Source organism: Sminthopsis crassicaudata, chromosome 4 (assembly GCF_048593235.1).
Source record: "Sminthopsis crassicaudata isolate SCR6 chromosome 4, ASM4859323v1, whole genome shotgun sequence".
Taxonomy (NCBI): Eukaryota; Metazoa; Chordata; class Mammalia; order Dasyuromorphia; family Dasyuridae; genus Sminthopsis; species Sminthopsis crassicaudata.
In genome coordinates, this window is record NC_133620.1 from 48349882 (window position 1) to 48368209 (window position 18328).

At 34.5% G+C, this 18328-nt stretch overlaps 1 long non-coding RNA gene across 1 annotated transcript in view; it reads right to left on the reverse strand.

The window, feature by feature from the left end:
• LOC141541855 (uncharacterized) overlaps positions 1–18328 on the reverse strand; it is a 115976-nt gene that overhangs the window by 92358 nt on the left and 5290 nt on the right. The window contains exon 2 of the long non-coding RNA XR_012481919.1: positions 7984–8102. This is a non-coding gene — a long non-coding RNA (uncharacterized LOC141541855). The remainder of the gene's footprint in view (positions 1–7983; positions 8103–18328) is intronic.

Genomic DNA, 18328 nt, shown 5'->3' on the forward strand with positions numbered 1-18328 from the left:
TAATTGTAAGAATAGCGATTCTGTTATCACTCAGACTATCAAGGTTCTTAGGGCTACCCCTGTAGGATTAGGGTTCTCTTAACCAATACTATCAGCTTAAGCCACCCTTCAATGTTTTCTATCCAGTGTTAGCTGCTAGTAATTAAATTCTCACTTCCACTTAACCAACCATTTTTTGTAAAAGAAGATATTGCAAGTACAAAAGTATAAGTAATTCTGCCCACCAACACGTGGAGGAACATACTTTCCCTCATAACACTTACATCCTTTGGGAGAATGGGTTTAAACCCAATTAATTCTACAAAGAGAACATTTAAATTTAGCACTGTGGCTGGATGTGTTCCCATATCTGGGATGAATTCTGAAGGTCACTCAATGGTTTCAAGGCCTCAGTCTTGGACTAATTAATTGCAAAAACCACCTAGACTCAACTCCTGATTCCTCTCATAGCTCATTCTTTTTTTTTTCTATTTTGCTGAAGCAATTGGGGTTAAGTGACTTGCCCAGGGTCACACGACTAGGAAGTGTAAAATGTCTGGCACCATATTTGAACTCAGGTCCTCCTGACTTCAAGGCTGGTGCTCTATCCACTGTGCTACCTAGCTGCCCCTATAGCTCATTCTTTTGATCCTTAAAATCTCACAAAGTTATAAGTATCTTTATTCCCTTCTTATAAAATAGGACAGAACAAACACTGAGACAGAGACTTGAGTCCTGTATTAATACTTTACATATCTGCCTCTAATAGGAAAAACCCATAGTCTCCTCCCTCTATCTTTTCTCACCCAAATGGAGCCAAAAACAAAGCATTCAGATCAAAAGAAGACAGTCCTGGCTTGAAAGGGACTACTGAATGTGCCTTAGTTTCTGCTACAAAATTGCTTAAGAAGTTTCTCTTCAAGAATTGACTCTAATTTATATTTTAAAAAATCAAAACATTTTCCAATTGATGAATGATCAAAGGATATGAACAGACAATTTTCAGATAAAGAAATTAAAACTATTTCTAGCCATATGAAATGATGTTCCAAGTCATTATTAATCAGAGAAATGTAAATAAAGACAACTCTGAGATACCATTACATACCTGTCAGATTGGCTAGGATGACAAGAAAAGATAGTGCTGAATGTTGGAGGAGATGTGGGAAAACTGGGACACTGATACATTGTTGGTGGAATTGTAAATACATCCATAGCCATTCTGGAGAATGATTTGGAACTATGCTCAAAAAGTTATCAAACTGTACATACCCTTTGACCCAGCAGTGTTACTACTGGGCTTATATCCTAAAGAGATCTTAAAGAAGGGAAAGGGACCTGTATGTGCAAGAATGTTTGTGGCAGCCCTCTTTGTAGTGGCCAGAAACTGGAAACTGAGTGGATGCCCATCAGCTGGAGAATGGCTGAATAAATTGTGGTATATGAATATTATGGAATATTATTGTTCTGTAAGAAATGACCAACAGGATGATTTCAGAAAAGCCCGGAGAGACTTACATGAACTGTTGCTGAGTGAAATGAGCAGGACCAGGATATCATTATATACTTCAACAACAATACTATATGATGATCAATCACTATATGATGGCTCTCTTCAACAATGAGACGAACCAAATCAGTTCCATTTGTTCAATAATGAAGAGAACCAGCTATACCCAGAGAAAGAACTCAGGGAAATGAGTGTGAACCACTACATAGCATTTCCATACCCTCTGTTTTTGTCCACTTGCATTTCTGATTTCCTTCTCAGGTTAATTTTATCTTATTTCTAAGTCTTATTTTTCTTGTGCAGCAAAATAACAGCCAATTATCCACATATGCTCCAAATTTCTCTAAAGAACTTCCATTACAACTCTAGTGCCTTCCCTTTGAGATTAGTCCAATACACCAAACATATATATATAATATATTGTTTATTCATTGCCCCCATTAGATTGTAAGCTCCTTGGTTGTAAGCCCTTTTTTGGGAAGGAAGGAGGTATGCCATGCACATAATAGCTCACATACCAGCTCTAGATACATATATTGTATTTAACATATTTAACATGTATTAGTCTACCTGCTATCTGGGGGAGTAGGTGGGGGAAAAGAGGGGAAAAGTTGGAACAGAAGGTTTTGCAAGGGTCATTGCTGAAAATTTACCCATGCATATATCTTGTAAATAAAAAGCTATAATAATAAAAAAAATTTAATTTCTCTTCATCAGGTGGCAAGTAGACTGGAACCAGTTGCCAATTATCCACATATGCTCCAAATTTCTCTAAAGAACTTCCATTACAACTCTAGTGCCTTCCCTTTGATATTAATTCCAATTCACCAAACATGTATATATAATATATTGTTTATTCATTGCCCCCATTAGATTGTAAGCTCCTTGGTTGTAAGCCCCTTTTTGGGAAGGAAGGAGGTATGCCATGCACATAATAGCTCACATACCAGCTCTAGATACCAAATTGCCTAGAACACTTTGTCTGGAAATCCCCTTTGCTCCTATGAAATTCATCTTTATATGAGAATTATTCATGTGCTTGTCATATCACTCAGAATCATATAGAGCATTAGAAATGAAGACGTCTCAGTGGTTGTCTAATCCATTATATATTTGAATAAGAATCTACTCTAAAACATACCTAGTGAGAGGTCAACTGATCTTTGTGTTAAGACTGCCATAGAAAGGCAATCAACTCTGTCTTGAGGCATTCCATTCTTTGAAACCAGAGCAAGTTTAGGTCTGATTTAAGTACAATGAGCAATTTGGTTCTATAAAACATAAAAAATAAAGGACAAAACCTATTAAAAGAGAGCTTGGCAGGAGAGACCCAACTAAACACAAGTTGGAGACAGATTATAGATTTCCAGTGCTAAATATGTATTTTATCCTTCAGACAACAGGAACCCATTAAGGGTTCTTAGAAGAGGAGAGATGAGGTCGGGCTGGTGATATTAAAAAAAAAAAGTGAAAGATGGCTTCTAAAGAGGAAAAGATTATAAGCAGATACAGCAGGTAGGGGGGTTTACACAAATAGATTCCCATCATACCACTTGAATTAAAGGTCTATTAATACAGGGCAAGAGAGTGCTATAGGTATTAATTATATTTCATTCTACTCAAACTGAAGAATCAGTAAAAACTACTTCTGTATGGTGTCTATAAAGTTCATTTTATTCCATGTCAGTATTTGCTATCAATGACATGATCCTGGACCAAAAAATAACATGAATTTTTTTGAACCTTATATGTTTTTCTAGTATAATATGCTAGAAAGCACTAACCCCATGAAACAGCAGAAGTTTAGAACACAATCCTGGATTCAGGAAGACCTGGGGTCAAACATGACCTCAGACATATAGCTATATGAAAATCACTTAACCTCTGTTTGCCTCAGTTTTGTCAACTGTAAAAGGGAATATAATAGCACCTCTCAGAATTGTTGTGAGGATCAAAAGAGAATAATTTTAAAGTACTTAGCACAAGGCCTGGCACTGTATAAATGTTAGTTTTCATTGTTATTATCATCATAATAATTATATTATATATATTATATAACATAGATATATTATTATCTCCAGATATGTCCTACCCACCTAACAAACCCATATTTGTACATCATTGTACCAATTTAAATGGTAATCATGGTGATACAGTTCTGCCATTTCTGTAACAAAGGCCAATTAAAAGTTTAAAAATAAAATTAAAATTTGGGTATGGCTGAATGGTAACCTACTATTTGTCCTGAGGAAATAATGGGGAAATATGTCCCCCCTTTCAGTAGAGTCATGGGGACTTTGGTTGTACATCCATTGGCTTTACTTAAATGTTTTTGTTATAAGTATTTGATGATGGGAGGGAAAGATGAAGTTAAGGGCAAATTACAGTAGTTTAAGAGAAAAAGAAACAGCAAGATTTTTTTTAAATATATCTCTAGCATCCCTCTGACACTAAGTATGTTGCTTTCTGATCTCTGTGGCCTTGTCCCAACTCTAGGGTGGAATGGCCATCTGCTGCCAGCATCTCTGCCATCACAGTCTAATGTTGCTGAATATCCTGGTAATAAACAGCTCCAGGGATTAGCAAGGCAATAGGGTGGCTGCCGAGAACATGTACCGCTGGCTGCTAGTCTTTTGTGTAAGCATGTTGTAACTCTCTCTTTCCCCTTCACAATAACAATTTCAAATGCCAGGCACTTTATCAAGACAAAAGGCATTTGGGCCTGAGCCAGTATCCCTGCCTCCAAAGACAGCAGAGGGAATCATAAAGTTGGGCTTCTTTTCTTATTTTAATCTCTCCTAAAAATACAAAATTCACAGAGTTGGAGAAAGATGAATCATCCAGGGATTTTATACCATAGACTCAATTCACAATTTGACTGGAAAACATTTCCATCCCAACAAGGTAGAATATGGAAGTAAAAGTCATTTACAGGCTCTGACTACAGGATGGTCTGATGAAATTGTATTATCATTGCCTAGGAGCAATTTTGTTAATCCTTTCTTTTGTCCTTAAGCAGTATATTGAGTCTAAAAGTGCTATTGCTACACTATGATTCAGTTACGTGGGCCACAATGAGAATAGCATGCAGAGCTCTGTGTGGAATTTTTACAGTCACTTGTGTGACTATTGTATGCATTGTATGTATATAAAAAGGATGACTATTAATTTGATTCAGTCCAACAAGCATTTATTAGGCCCCTACTACATGCTAGATTCTAGGAAAATTAAGACAAAATTAAGTAAAAGGCCCTGCCTTTGTGAAACATAATTGACAGGGATGGAGTATAAATATTTATACAGAAATACATTTACATTATTAATATCTAATACCTATAAGATAATCTAAAAAGGAAGACTATAATAGCAGTTAAGAATATTAGAAAAAGCTATCCTTGATCTTCTGGAGATAATAGGGAAACAATGGAGTTTATTGAACAAGGGAATGAAATAGTCACATCTCTGTTTTGGGAAGATTACTTAGGTGACTATGTGGAAGATGTCTTGAAGAACAAAAAAGACTTGAGGCAAGGGAAACAATTAGGAGGCTAAGATAAGAGGGGATGAGACAGATATGTGAGTAGAAAGAAGGGGAAATATGTCAGAGATGTCATGGAGGTAAAATCTACAAGATTTGACAACTCATTGGATGTGTAAGATGAAAAAGAACAAGAAATCAAAGATCATGCCAAAGTTGTGAACTTAGATAACTAGAAAGATTGTGGTGCTCTCAGCAAAAATAGGGGAGTGAAGAGAAGGGGTGTGATTAGGGGAAAAGGTTCAGTTTAGGATATATTGAATCTGGTTATCCAAAGAGAAATAACCAATAGGCAATTGGTTATGTGGAATCAGAGTTCAGATCAGTGACCAGAACTAAATGATTGGACTTGAGAATCATCTGCATGTAGAGTATAGCCCCAGGGGAAAATTAGTTGGGAAGAGGCACAAAACGAATAATGATACATTAGAGTGTTTTTTTTTTCATTTCTGCATCTTAAAATCTTTATTAAAAACTGCCCTTAAGTGGAACCCCTACTTGAGTATTCAAATCCTTCTACCTGCTAGTGTAGCATAGTGTAGCCTATTATTTACTTAGTATGTGTAATAATATAATAATACCTACTTGCAATAATTCTCCCCTCATTGTCTATAAGTTCCTCAAAGTTAAGAAATAATTAATTAATGTGTTTTTACCAGTGCCTAACATAATCAATGCATAAGAGATATTTAACAAATAGTTAAAAATTGATGAATAGATGGGTGGGTGGATCAATATGTGGAATATTTCAGTCTCCAAAGATTTGAAAACTTTGTATCACTAGTAAGACAATTAAGCACATACAGGGCATGAGCAGGTTGAATAATTTAATAAGCCGGAGGAGTAATTATGAAGAAGTAGAGTTTTGGAAAATCAGAATTTGAATTCAAGAAGACTTGAGTTCAAATTTTACCAGTTTTGTAATCCTGGGCAAATCACTTAATCTCATAAGCTCTCATTGTCTTCATCTATAAAAATCATCAGTTGGATTTGATTGTATTTAAGGTCTTTTCAAGCCCTATATCTGTAATGTCATAGGGTGACTATGACTAGGGGATTAGTCATAAATGAAGAGAAGACCAATGGTTAGCTCATATGTTCTTCTGGTATCCTGTGAAGTCAACAAAAAGCAAAAGTGTGCTGGCTACATTAGGGAAGTTTGCTTTTGTTAACTTGTAGAAAGACAAAGATGAGAGTTGGTAAGTATAGCAAGACATGGTTTCAAAGTCCTTCATTGGAGTGAATAGCCATTTCTATGAGAGGACATGAATGTTTAACTAATGATTAAAGAAAATTATCATAAAATGAGTAGTAGAGAAATCATACCAAATAAAATGTGTAAATGAAGCATTTTGTATGGCAAATTTTAAAATGAGATACTTTTTAGGAAAACTTTATCTTGAATTTGGGAGAATTTCCCAACTAAGGAAATTATGATTGTATTTACATGACATCAATGCAACTATGCGAAGACTGGAAAATCTACTGCCCTCATGATTTATGCCCACCAAAATGATTGCTTTTCTTATTCACTACATTGACTTTGCTTATACTATTTGCGATATCTTCCCACATTTGTTGACTAGAAAAATCCAACCATTATTTTTCATGGTACATCTCAACTCTTTTTTCCTTCATGAAGCTTTTATCAGTAATTCCAACCAAGGTTGTTCTTCCCAATTTATTGTGCATAGTATGTAATTGAGCATTTGATGATAGCCAGTTTAGCACTTTAAAATCCATTATATATTATATTATTCTCTCTTTCATGACAGTTAATTAACAAGCATTAATTAAGCATCCTACTACATGCCAGGCACAGTGCTAAGCATTAAGGATATAAAGAAAGGCAAAAGTCCCTGTTCTCACAGGGACTCTAAATTGGAAAACAAAATGAAAACAACTATGTACCTACAAAATAAACATAGAATAAATTAGGAAAAATCAACAAAGAGAAGGCACTAGCACTAAGAAGGATCAGGGAAGGTTTCTATATGAAGTGGGATTTTAGCTGTGACATGAAGTAAGCCAAGGAAGCCAAGAAGTAGAGATGAAGGGGGCAGCAGTTCTAGGAATGAATCACAGCTAGTGAGTATACCTAGAGTCAGGCAATAGTTTTGGGCATCTACAAGTTTCTTTAAATCTTATCTTTACCCAAAGTTTGTAAACTTCCTGAAGTCAGAGGCTATATTTTATTACATGTTCTTGTATCATCCATCATGCTTTTTATACCACTAGGTATATTGGAAAAAATTCATAAATACTTGTTAAATGTCACTTTTGCTGTTCATTACATGTTGAACCTTGGAAACATTTCATCCCCTCTCTGAGTGTCAGTTTCTTCATCTATAAAATGATTGGAGGGAGTGGGAGGGGAGGGGAGAGTTGGATTAATGATCCAAAAGTAGAAAGAACTAATTCAATATTTATCAGTCTTCCAGTAAAGTTTGGGGAACTGCTTGTTGAAAACATTGTAGAAAGGACTCATGATGCTTTCCCTCCTCCTAACATGCATATACATTTAGATATATATGTGTGTGTATACATATATGTATATATGTGTATACACATGTATATATGTAATATATAATAGCTAGTATTTATATAGCATTTTCTAATGTTCCAAGTACTATCCTGAGTGTTTTATAAATATTATGTTATTGGATCCTGATATCTGGGAAGTAGGTGCCATTATTATTTCCATTTTACAGAGAGAGAAAATGAGGCAAAATAAAAATTAGTTGATTTGCCCAAAGTAGCATAGCTCATAAATATCTGAGACCTGACTTGAACTTCTGGTTCTAACCACTGCACCACATGGATCCTTATATTATATTACTTTCTTCATGTGAATGTGAGCTCTTAAGGGAATGGTCTGTCTGCTTGTTTGTATTTGTATTCCCCAGTTCTTAGAACATATTAATTGCTTAATGTTTTATCATTCATTCTTACTTACTTTCTTCTTTTCCTTTTCTTCCTTTCCCTTTTTTTTCTTTTTCACATTCTTTTTATTTCTTTCTGTCTTCCTTCCTTCCTTCCTTTCTATGAGATGTATGATCTTCCCTGTAACATCTCCTATAAAGAATAATTGACCTCATTAAATCTACATATGACAAAATATTGTCATATTAATATATTAAGTAATATAGGGAAAAGAAAAATCTGGGCAAGTCAATAGGTATTTATACCACGGCATCTTAAACTTTTTCCATTTATGGCTCCTTTTTACCTGAGAAATTTTATGTGAGCCTGGGCATATGGGCATATAAAATAGTACAAATCAAGCATTTGCTAATAATAAATCATAATTTCATAACCCACACATTCAATTATGAGAACCCATATAGGATTGTGTAACCCAGAGTTTAAGAAGCTGGGGTCTATACCAGTGGCATTAAACTCAAAAATAGAATCATTAAATAACTTATAATCATGCTTGCAGGAGCACATTGACTTTAAAAAAACACATATTAACATTATCAATCTTTTACTATGTTTTTTTCCATTTTGTTAAACATTTCCCAATTACATTTGAATCTGGTACCTATCACACTGGGGAATGTTGTGGGGAGCTTATGTTATGCTCCCCATTTTTCATGTAATTAACATTTCTGGTCCAGGACATCTTGCTCTTCTCAATTACTAATTTTGGTTATTCTCTATTTCCACTTTTTCAAAGATTTTCAGAATCTAAACAATGTAAAACTAATTTTTCACTTTAGTTCAAACAGTCTAACAGTGTGCTCCCCAGGGGGAGAGGGGAGAGAGAAAACCACATTTTATACTTTATTTTAGATATTTTTAAAATTCAACCCTTGTCTTTTCAATCTGTTTTTAAATTCTAAAGCCATTAACTCTGCTTCTTAGCAAGATTTTAAATTTTACATTTCTTCTCACCTTTAATCAAGTATACAGTATTTTAAATGATTAAAGAGCTCTTTAAGGAATATAATGTTATTGCTGATTATATGCTGAATCATCACATACTCACAATGAATATTTACCAACCTGAAAAAATCTGTAGTATGTTTAATCTAGTTCAGGTTTAATTAAAGAAATATGAAGGTCATAGAGAAGTGTCGAAGTAATTTTTTTCCAAAAAAGTATTTCTCCTAAAATTTATTTTCCTTTAAAAAAAAAAAAAGAATAGCAGACTACAAAAAGGTTGCAAGTATTGGGGTATAAAATAAGGTGAAAAGAGGGTTCAAATTCTGCCACATGACCTATATGATCTTGGGTAAGTCACTAAAATTCTCTTAGAGGGATTGGATTTAATGTGTCTAAAAGCCCTTCCAACTATAAAAATCTGATAACTCTACCCTATAACTATCATATTTCTTTCATATATGTCAAGAGACATCATGCATGATATTTTCTATGGCTCAGTGCCTGTATACAAGAGAAAGAGAATTCAAGTCAAGGGCTTTCTACTCATCTTCCTATTACATCCATCTATAGCTTCTTGTCTCAATTTTGACAGACTGCTCACTTCTTCCAATGTGGTATTATTGTTCAGTCATTTCAGTCATGTCCAACTCTTAATAACTTCATTTGCAATTTCTTAACAATGATACTACAGTGATTTTTCCATTTCCTTCTCTAGCTCATTTTTTACAGATGAGGAAACTGAGGCAAGCAGGTTTAATGACTTGCCCAGGGTCACAAAACTAGTATGTATCTGAGGCCAGATTTAAACTGAAGGGTTCCTGATTACAGGCCAAGTGCTCTATCCATGGTACCACCTAATGTAATAGCTATAATGGCTTGAAGAAAACATAAAATACAATGAAGGGAATAAAGTGTAAAAAGCCTGAAAAGGTAGAAAAGAAACAGGTGATAAAAGAGCTTTAAAAGCCAAACACAAGATTTTATACTTGATCCTGAAAGTAGTAAGGAGCTACTGGTGTTTATTGAGTACAGAGATGATGATGTCAGATCTGCACTTGAAGATTACTTTGATAGCTGAGAAAGATGAACTCAAGTAGAAAGATATTTGAGGTACGCATTAAAATGAAGTTGAAACACATCATGGGAGGCTTCAATACTTGTCATGGTGATGGTGGAAGGAGTACTATACAAGGGATTCAGGAAGCCCAGGGTTCATGTTTCTGTCTTGGACAGTAACTATGGAATTTGGCCATATCATATCATAACCATTCTGGACTTCAGTTTTCTCATCTGGGAAATGGAGAACCTACTTACCTAACAAGTTTGTCATCAGGCTGAAATGAGATTATTTACAAAAAGTATACAAAAAGACTGTAGTGTGCTTTTTAGAGCCCCCCAAGCTGGGGTGCCAAAATGTACTATGCTTTCTAGAGCCCCCATACTAGGGTGCCAAAATATACCATCCGGACTGGCTCTCTGGAGGACCTTGGGACCAGCTCAGGTCCTTGGTCTTAATGGAGGAATGAAGAAGGCAGGAGAGCCATGTGACTAGTCAAATATGGAGTCCATTTATTTCAAGTCCTCTCAGCCTCTAAATACTTTAGTACTATTATATCACTACAGCACATTGAGCATGTGCCAACTATAGAACCATTTCATCACCACATCACCACAGTACACTGTGCAAGTGCTAACTGCAAGCATCCTGCTACTGATATTTAAATGCTTCTCTTTACTGTAAATATCCCTTGTTTCAAGTAGAACACAGGTGGTCACACCCTCCCTGACTTCTCAGGAAGGCCGAGAGCCCTTAGGGGAGATGGGGAGCCAAACTAAACATTGTCAGCAGGTTCCTTCTGGGCTGAAGGGGATTATACCTTACCCAGAATTCCTGCACTATCTGTGGCCCTCTACAAAAGACTCTAGTGCTATGTTATCATTATTAAACCAGCTATTATTTAGTCTACAAAGTTTGTATTTTAAATTGTGGATGAGAATCATTAAAGATTTTAGGTCTGCAGAAAGAAGTGATTAGATGATTATAATTCCCATTAGGATAATTAATCTGTCAGTAGTGTGGAGGGTGGATTGATTCAATGCCCATCAACAAACAAATATTAAAAATCTACTCTGTAATCATATATTATGAAAAATGATAGAATCTCAGATGTGGAAGAAATCATTGAAGACAGATATTAAAACTATACCTAAATAAGAATCCCTTCTAATATGTACCTGACAAAGGATTTTTCTGTACTTGCTTGGATACTTCCAGTGAGGGGAAATTCACTATCTCCTAAGACACTTTGGGATAAATCTGATTGTAAATCCACATAGCACATCACTAACAGAGCTAGAAATAAAGCCCAGGTCTTACAATTCCCAACTCAGGGTTCTTTTCATTTCTTTGCATTGGGTTTTTTTTTTTTTTTTTGGCATTTTTTGCATTATAAGAAAAGGTTGAATGGCAGGATATGTGTAAGGCAACATTGGGAGATCTTATATTTTGTAGACCTATTGATTAGCAATGACTTAGAGGAAAGTATTGATGGCTATGTTTTATTCTTTTTTTTTTTTTTTTTTTTTGAGGCTGGGGTTAAGTGACTTCCCCAGGGTCACACAGCTAGGAAGTGTTAAGTGTCTGAGACCAGATTTGAACTCGGGTCCTCCTGAATTCAGGGCTGGTGCTCTATCCACTGCGCCACCTAGCTGCCTCTAGCTATGTTTTATTCTACCAAGTTAAAACCAACGAACAATAAACAAAATGGAATCTTAGATTACTTATGCATTCAAACAATTGTGTGACTATGGAGAGTGATCTACTTCAGGAATTTACTTGAAAAAGCCTAAATCTTAATTTCTTAAGTTTTCTTTCTTTTCCATTAGCAATCATTTTCTCTCTATCTCAACTCCTCATTTCACTAAAAAAAAAAAAAAAAGAAAAAAGAAAAGAGAAAAACTTGCAATAAATATTCAGTCAAGCAAAAACAAAACAAAACAAAAATAAAACTTTTCATGTTGTCCACATCCAAAAATGTACATCTCGTTCTATATCTTGAATCCATCACTTCTCTGTCAGGAGAAGGGAAGTGTCAGGAGATGGATCTCATGGATTTCATGGTTGGCCATTGTTTGAAGATACTTTAGATTGGGAATTCTTCACTTGGGGGTCTGGTGATAGGTATGAGTTTTAATGCGGAAAAAATACATCTTCATTTCAATATAATTTAATTCCTTCACAATCTATTTAGTTTATTTTATGCATTTGAAATCATTGTTCTCAGAAGGATTCTATAGGCTTCAATATTTATCAAAGAGGTCCATGGTCTAAAAAATGTTGAGAACACCTGCATTAAATACATTGTACATCTTTGTCATGAAGATTTTTAAATGATTTAAATGGTTCAATGGTTATGACTTATTAAAAGCTTTTAAAAATATTATTTTTGATTAAAAAAAAGTCCAGATTTGCTATCCTTTATCTTTCTGTAACTCAGATTCCTCACATAAAATACAGAGGTTGGACTAGAAAGCCTCTAAAGTTCCCCTTTAACTCCCATTCTCAGATCCTATTCCCTTTCTCTTCCCCTTATTATTTAGCACCTCCCTGTAATTTAGAGATTCTGACACTTGATTCCTTAATGTATCCAAAGTTGTTACTGTTATGATAGATTTCCATTATGTATATTCAGTTTAGTTCATATTCTCAAAGTCCATTTTTACTTATTCATATAACAGTTAGGGACTACAGTGTTAAGAGTGCAAATGTGTGGGTTGTTTCTTTATTGAAGATGAAAAAGAATGTTTTGTCATCATATGTAATGGTGATAAACTAGAACCTTTCCCTGTAAGATCAGGAGTGAAACAAGGTTGCCCACTATCACCATTACTATTCAATATAGTACTAGAAACTCTAGCCTTGGCAATAAGAGCCGAGAAAGAGATCCAAGGAATTAGAGTAGGAAATGAAGAAATCAAATTGTCACTTTTCGCAGATGACATGATGGTATACTTAGAGAACCCCAAAGACTCTGCTAAAAAGCTATTAGAAATAATTCAGAATTTTAGCAAAGTCGCAGGATACAAAATAAATCCACATAAATCCTCAGGATTTTTATACATTACCAACACAATCCAACAGCAAGAGATACAAAGAGAAATTCCATTCAAAATAACAGTCGATAGTATCAAATATTTGGGAATATATCTACCAAAGGAGAGTCAGGAATTATATGAGCAAAATTACAAAACACTTGCCACAAAAATAAAGTCAGATTTAAATAATTGGAAAGACATTCAGTGTTCTTGGATAGGCCGAGCGAATATAATAAAGATGACAATACTCCCCAAACTGATCTATTTATTTGGTGCTATACCAATCAGACTCCCAAGAAACTATTTTAATGACCTAGAAAAAATAACAACAAAATTCATATGGAAGAATAAAAGGTCGAGAATTGCAAGGGAACTAATGAAAAAAAAGTCAGAGGAAGGTGGTCTAAGTGTACCTGATTTAAAGCTATATTATAAAGCAACAATCACCAAAACCATTTGGTATTGGCTAAGAAATAGACTAGTTGATCAGTGGCATAGGTTAGGTTTACAGGGCAAGATAGTGAATAAAAATAGCAATCTAATCTTTGACAAACCCAAAGATCCCAAATTTTGGGATAAGAATTCATTATTTGACAAAAACTTCTGGGAAAACTGGAAATTAGTATGGCAGAAACTAGGCATGGACCCACATTTAACACCACATACTAAGATTAGATCAAAATGGGTCCAAGATTTAGGCATAAAGAACGAAATAATAAATAAATTGGAGGAACATGGGATGGTTTACCTCTCAGACTTGTGGAGGAGGAAGGAGTTTGTGTCCAAGGGAGAACCAGAGACCATTATTGATCACAAAATAGAACATTTTGATTACACCAAATTAAAAAGTTTCTGCACAAACAAAACTAATGCAAACAAGATTAGAAGGGAAGTAACAAATTGGGAAAAAATTTTTACAGTTAAAGGTTCTGATAAAGGCCTCATCTCCAAAATATACAGAGAATTGACTTTAATTTATAAGAAATCAAGCCATTCTCCAATTGATAAATGGTCAAAGGATATGAACAGACAATTTTCAGATGATGAAATTAAAACTATTTCCACTCATATGAAAGAGTGTTCCAAATCACTATTGATCAGAGAAATGCAAATTAAGACAACTCTGAGGTATCATTACACACCTGTCAGATTGGCTAAGATGACAGGAACAAATAACGATGAATGTTGGAGGGGCTGTGGGAAAACTGAGACACTGATGCATTGTTGGTGGAGTTGTGAAAGAATCCAACCATTCTGGAGAGCAATCTGGAATTATGCCCAAAAAGTTATCAAAATGTGCATACCCTTTGACCCAGCCATACTACTACTGGGCTTATACCCCAAGGAACTACTAGAGAAGGGAAAGGGTCCTGTATGTGCCAAAATGTTTGTGGCAGCCCTTTTCATAGTGGCTAGAAGCTGGAAGATGAATGGATGTCCATCAATTGGAGAATGGTTGGGTAAACTATGGTATATGAATGTTATGGAATATTATTGTTCTATAAGAAATGACCAACAGGAGAAATACAGAGAGGCTTGGAGAGACTTACATCAACTGATGCTGAGTGAAACGAGCAGAACCAGAAGATCATTATACACTTCAACAATGATACTGTACGAGGATGTATGCTGATGGAAGTGGATTTCTTCAACATAGAGAAGAGCTAATCCAATTCCAATTGATTAATGATGGACAGAACCAGCTACATCCAGAAAAGGAACACTGGGAAATGAATGTAAACTGTTATTTTTACCTTCTGAATCCAATTCTTCCTGTGCAACAAAAAATTCGGTTCTACACAGATATATTGTATCTAAATTATACTGTAATATATTTAACATATATAAGACTGCTTGCCATCTGGGGGAGGGGGTTGGGGGAGGAAGGGAAAAAATCTGAATAGAAGTAAGTGCAAGGGATAATGTTGTAAAAAATTACCCATGCATATGTACTATCAAAAAATGTTATAATTATAAAATAAAATAAAAAATTAAAAAAAAAAGAAGTGGAAAAAAAAAAGAAAAAGAATGTTTTGTTAGAGGAATGCTAATAGTTCTGCCTTAGTTATCATTTAAGTTTAAACTATAAATGTGTTTACTATGATTAAAATATCTATAAGAGCTAGAAGAATCTTCTGACTTAGCTGGGACTCACACCAAGCCTTAACATTGGTTTTTACTCTCTATGTCTTCAATATTTGGTGAGGCAATATTGCTCATAATCTTCCATCTTCCTCATATATAATATTTTACAAATTCTAAGGTGATAGTACTTTTGGCTGCCATGTATCTATGATTAGCAAAGAGATTATGTCCTAGTTAAAATGATTTCTGGATTTTTTTTTTTTGCTCTTTTGGACATGATAGCTATAATAGCCAGGAAAAATGTATTTAAATCACTCCAAATGAAATTTTCCAAAGAAGTTTCCATAATAACAATATAAAAATTGTAATATCTTTCATGGATAGGACATTCCTTTGTTTACTCAACCTAAATTGCTCAGAACTTAACTACTTATCTTTTATATCAGTGAGGAATATAGAAAATATTAGATCACAAGGTAAAATAGAACAGGAATTTTTTGGATTACTATTCATTACTTATATCTTATGAAAGTTCACTGGTATCATTTCCTTTACCCTATCCTAGTAGTATTATTTTCCAAGTCCTAAACAAATTCTTCAAACATCCTTAAAGTACCTAGTATTTCTAAAGTACAATGACACATACTGGGTATACAAAGACAAAATAAGAATCAATTCCTGCCCTCAGGGAACTTAAATTCTAGTAGGAAATGTTATATCAAAATATAAGATACTTTGAGAAGGGGCCAAACACTAAAACTTGGGGATCAGGAAAGACTTTAGAAAGTGGCACCTAAGCTGAGTCTTGAAAGACACTAAAACTTTTAAGTCAAATGTAAGGGAAGAGTACTCTCCAGGTGCAGGGGACAATGTCTGAAAAAGCACAGAAGTGAAAGTTTGAGTGGGGTATAAAGATTGTAAATCAATCAATAAACATATATTAAGTGACTACTTTTTGTCTAACACACTAGGATACAAAAAGAGGCCAAAGATAGTCCCTATCTTCAAGAAGCATACAATTTAATAAGGCATAAAACATACAAATATATACAAAGCCATTTATATACAATATATATAGAAAATAATAGAGGAAAGGAACTAGAATTTAAAGGAGCAATTTCAAATATTTATAAATATGTGTTTGAGCTAGCTGTTGAAGGACCTCTAAAATCAATATTTGAATTACCTCTTTGGCAGTATCCCCAGGGTAGACTCTGTTCCCATGATTGAGAGGAATATAGAAATTTTAAGAAAGAAATCAGCAAGTCTAATAAGAGACTAGAAAATTTAGAAATAAATGAACCCTTGATACAATTAGATTCTGTGAAAAAGAACAGCAAAATTAGAATGCAAATATGTAGAGAAAGAAGAAATTTAATAGTAAAAAAATTTTAAACAGGAATGATGGTGCAACCACATGAATTCTAAAAAACAAAAACATCTAAATGTTCAGATGGAATATTAGGGCATAAATTCAAGGCTTATATATCTGCCAGGAAAATATCATTTAAAAAAGAAAACCTAAATATTGTACTTTAAGAAATAAAATATAAGATATTGCTTAGTAACCACAAAAGCAAATGACAAAGTAAAGATTTGGAAAATTCATAGAATGTCAATAAAGAAATCACAAATTTAACTCTTCAAGAAAAACTTTAGCTTTACATCAGCAAATAACAAATTTTGAAGTCAACAAAAAAAAACTTTCACATTCCAAGAAGAACCAATCAGAATAGCATAACTACTCTATTTTATAAGAAATTGAAGGAAGAATTAGAATATTCTAGAAAGCAAAGAAAAATAATATTTGCAAAACTGAGTCCCAGGACCTTCCCATGAGACCATATATCAGTTTCTGATTCAGGCCACCCATTCTGATCTTCTCATATTCCAGAGGGAATCAGGTATCAACCAGGGAGCCAAGCCACTCACCTCCCAGCCTCTATCTTCATCTTATGACCATCAAATTCTCTCTGTCACCTTTTCTAAATAACTCCTCCTCCTTTAATCTTCACATTATCCTAATTTATCATCAAATCCAAATCCTGGTAGCTTTTGTCAATACACCTTTCCCTCTCTCTAAGTCATTTTTTTGTTCCTCAGTGATTTCAATACCTGGCTCAAAATATTTCTTCCCTCCCCATCCTAGAGGATATCAAAATAAATATTGATATCCAATCAGATGCCCTAGCTTCCCTATTACTCAATCTAATCCATTCTCAAGACCTACTTCTCCAGTCAACCTCAGGTATACAAAAACAGTGGTCAAAGTCAAATCCTTGATCTGCCATAATCCACAAATTTTCCACTTCCCTGTTCATGAAATTAAAATTCCTTATCTAGTCATAATCTTTTATAATGCTAGCTTTGCCTCTGTCTTGTATCCCCTAATTCTATTCTTCTTCATTGTGATCTCCAATCCCCTATTCCTTAATTCCTTCCCAGATCTTTATCCCTATACCAACTATACTCTTTTCTCTTTTATATCTTGATCCCTTGGTGAATCAGCTACTCTGTACATAGATATAGATATAGATATAGATAGATAGATGGTAGATAGACAGATAGATTCTTTATCTTCTACATCTGAGCCCACAGCCCTTTGTTCTATGCTCATTCATTCCTTGCCAATCCCCAACTTTAGACTACTCCTACCATCTGCTTCCTTTACTCTTATTCATGAGCTGTTGAATGAAGTTGGAAAACATCCCAAAATTGTTCTGCCTGAGCCCACTACAGATTGATGTTATGTAGTCTATACTAGCATCCCACTGCAGAAAAGCAATCCTATTATAAATACCTAATTGACTCCCTATCAACCTCAGCATAGAGGCTTTGCCAAACCTCTACATCTCTCCTTAAACTTCTCATGACACTCCCTCCAATATCTCAGCTTAGGGTTTGTTTCATAATTCTACTAAAAAATATTGAGAGTTCCTGAGTGTTCCTTTTTCTTCCAGACTCTTAAATTTACCTTAGTTTCCTCATCTAGAAAACTGGAGAGGAAAACTACAAAGCAATCCAGTATTTTTATCAAGAAAACCCCAAATGGGGTCATGAAAAATCAAGCATGACTAAAAATGACTGAACAACAATAAAGCATAAACCTCTAGTCAAAATTTTTTACATTTTCTCTCTAACTCTTCGTTCTTTTACATCCTAAAGTCTTCGTATTTCTAGTTTTCACAAAATCTCTCACATATGGATGGTTCCCTTCTCTCCTCTGACACAGC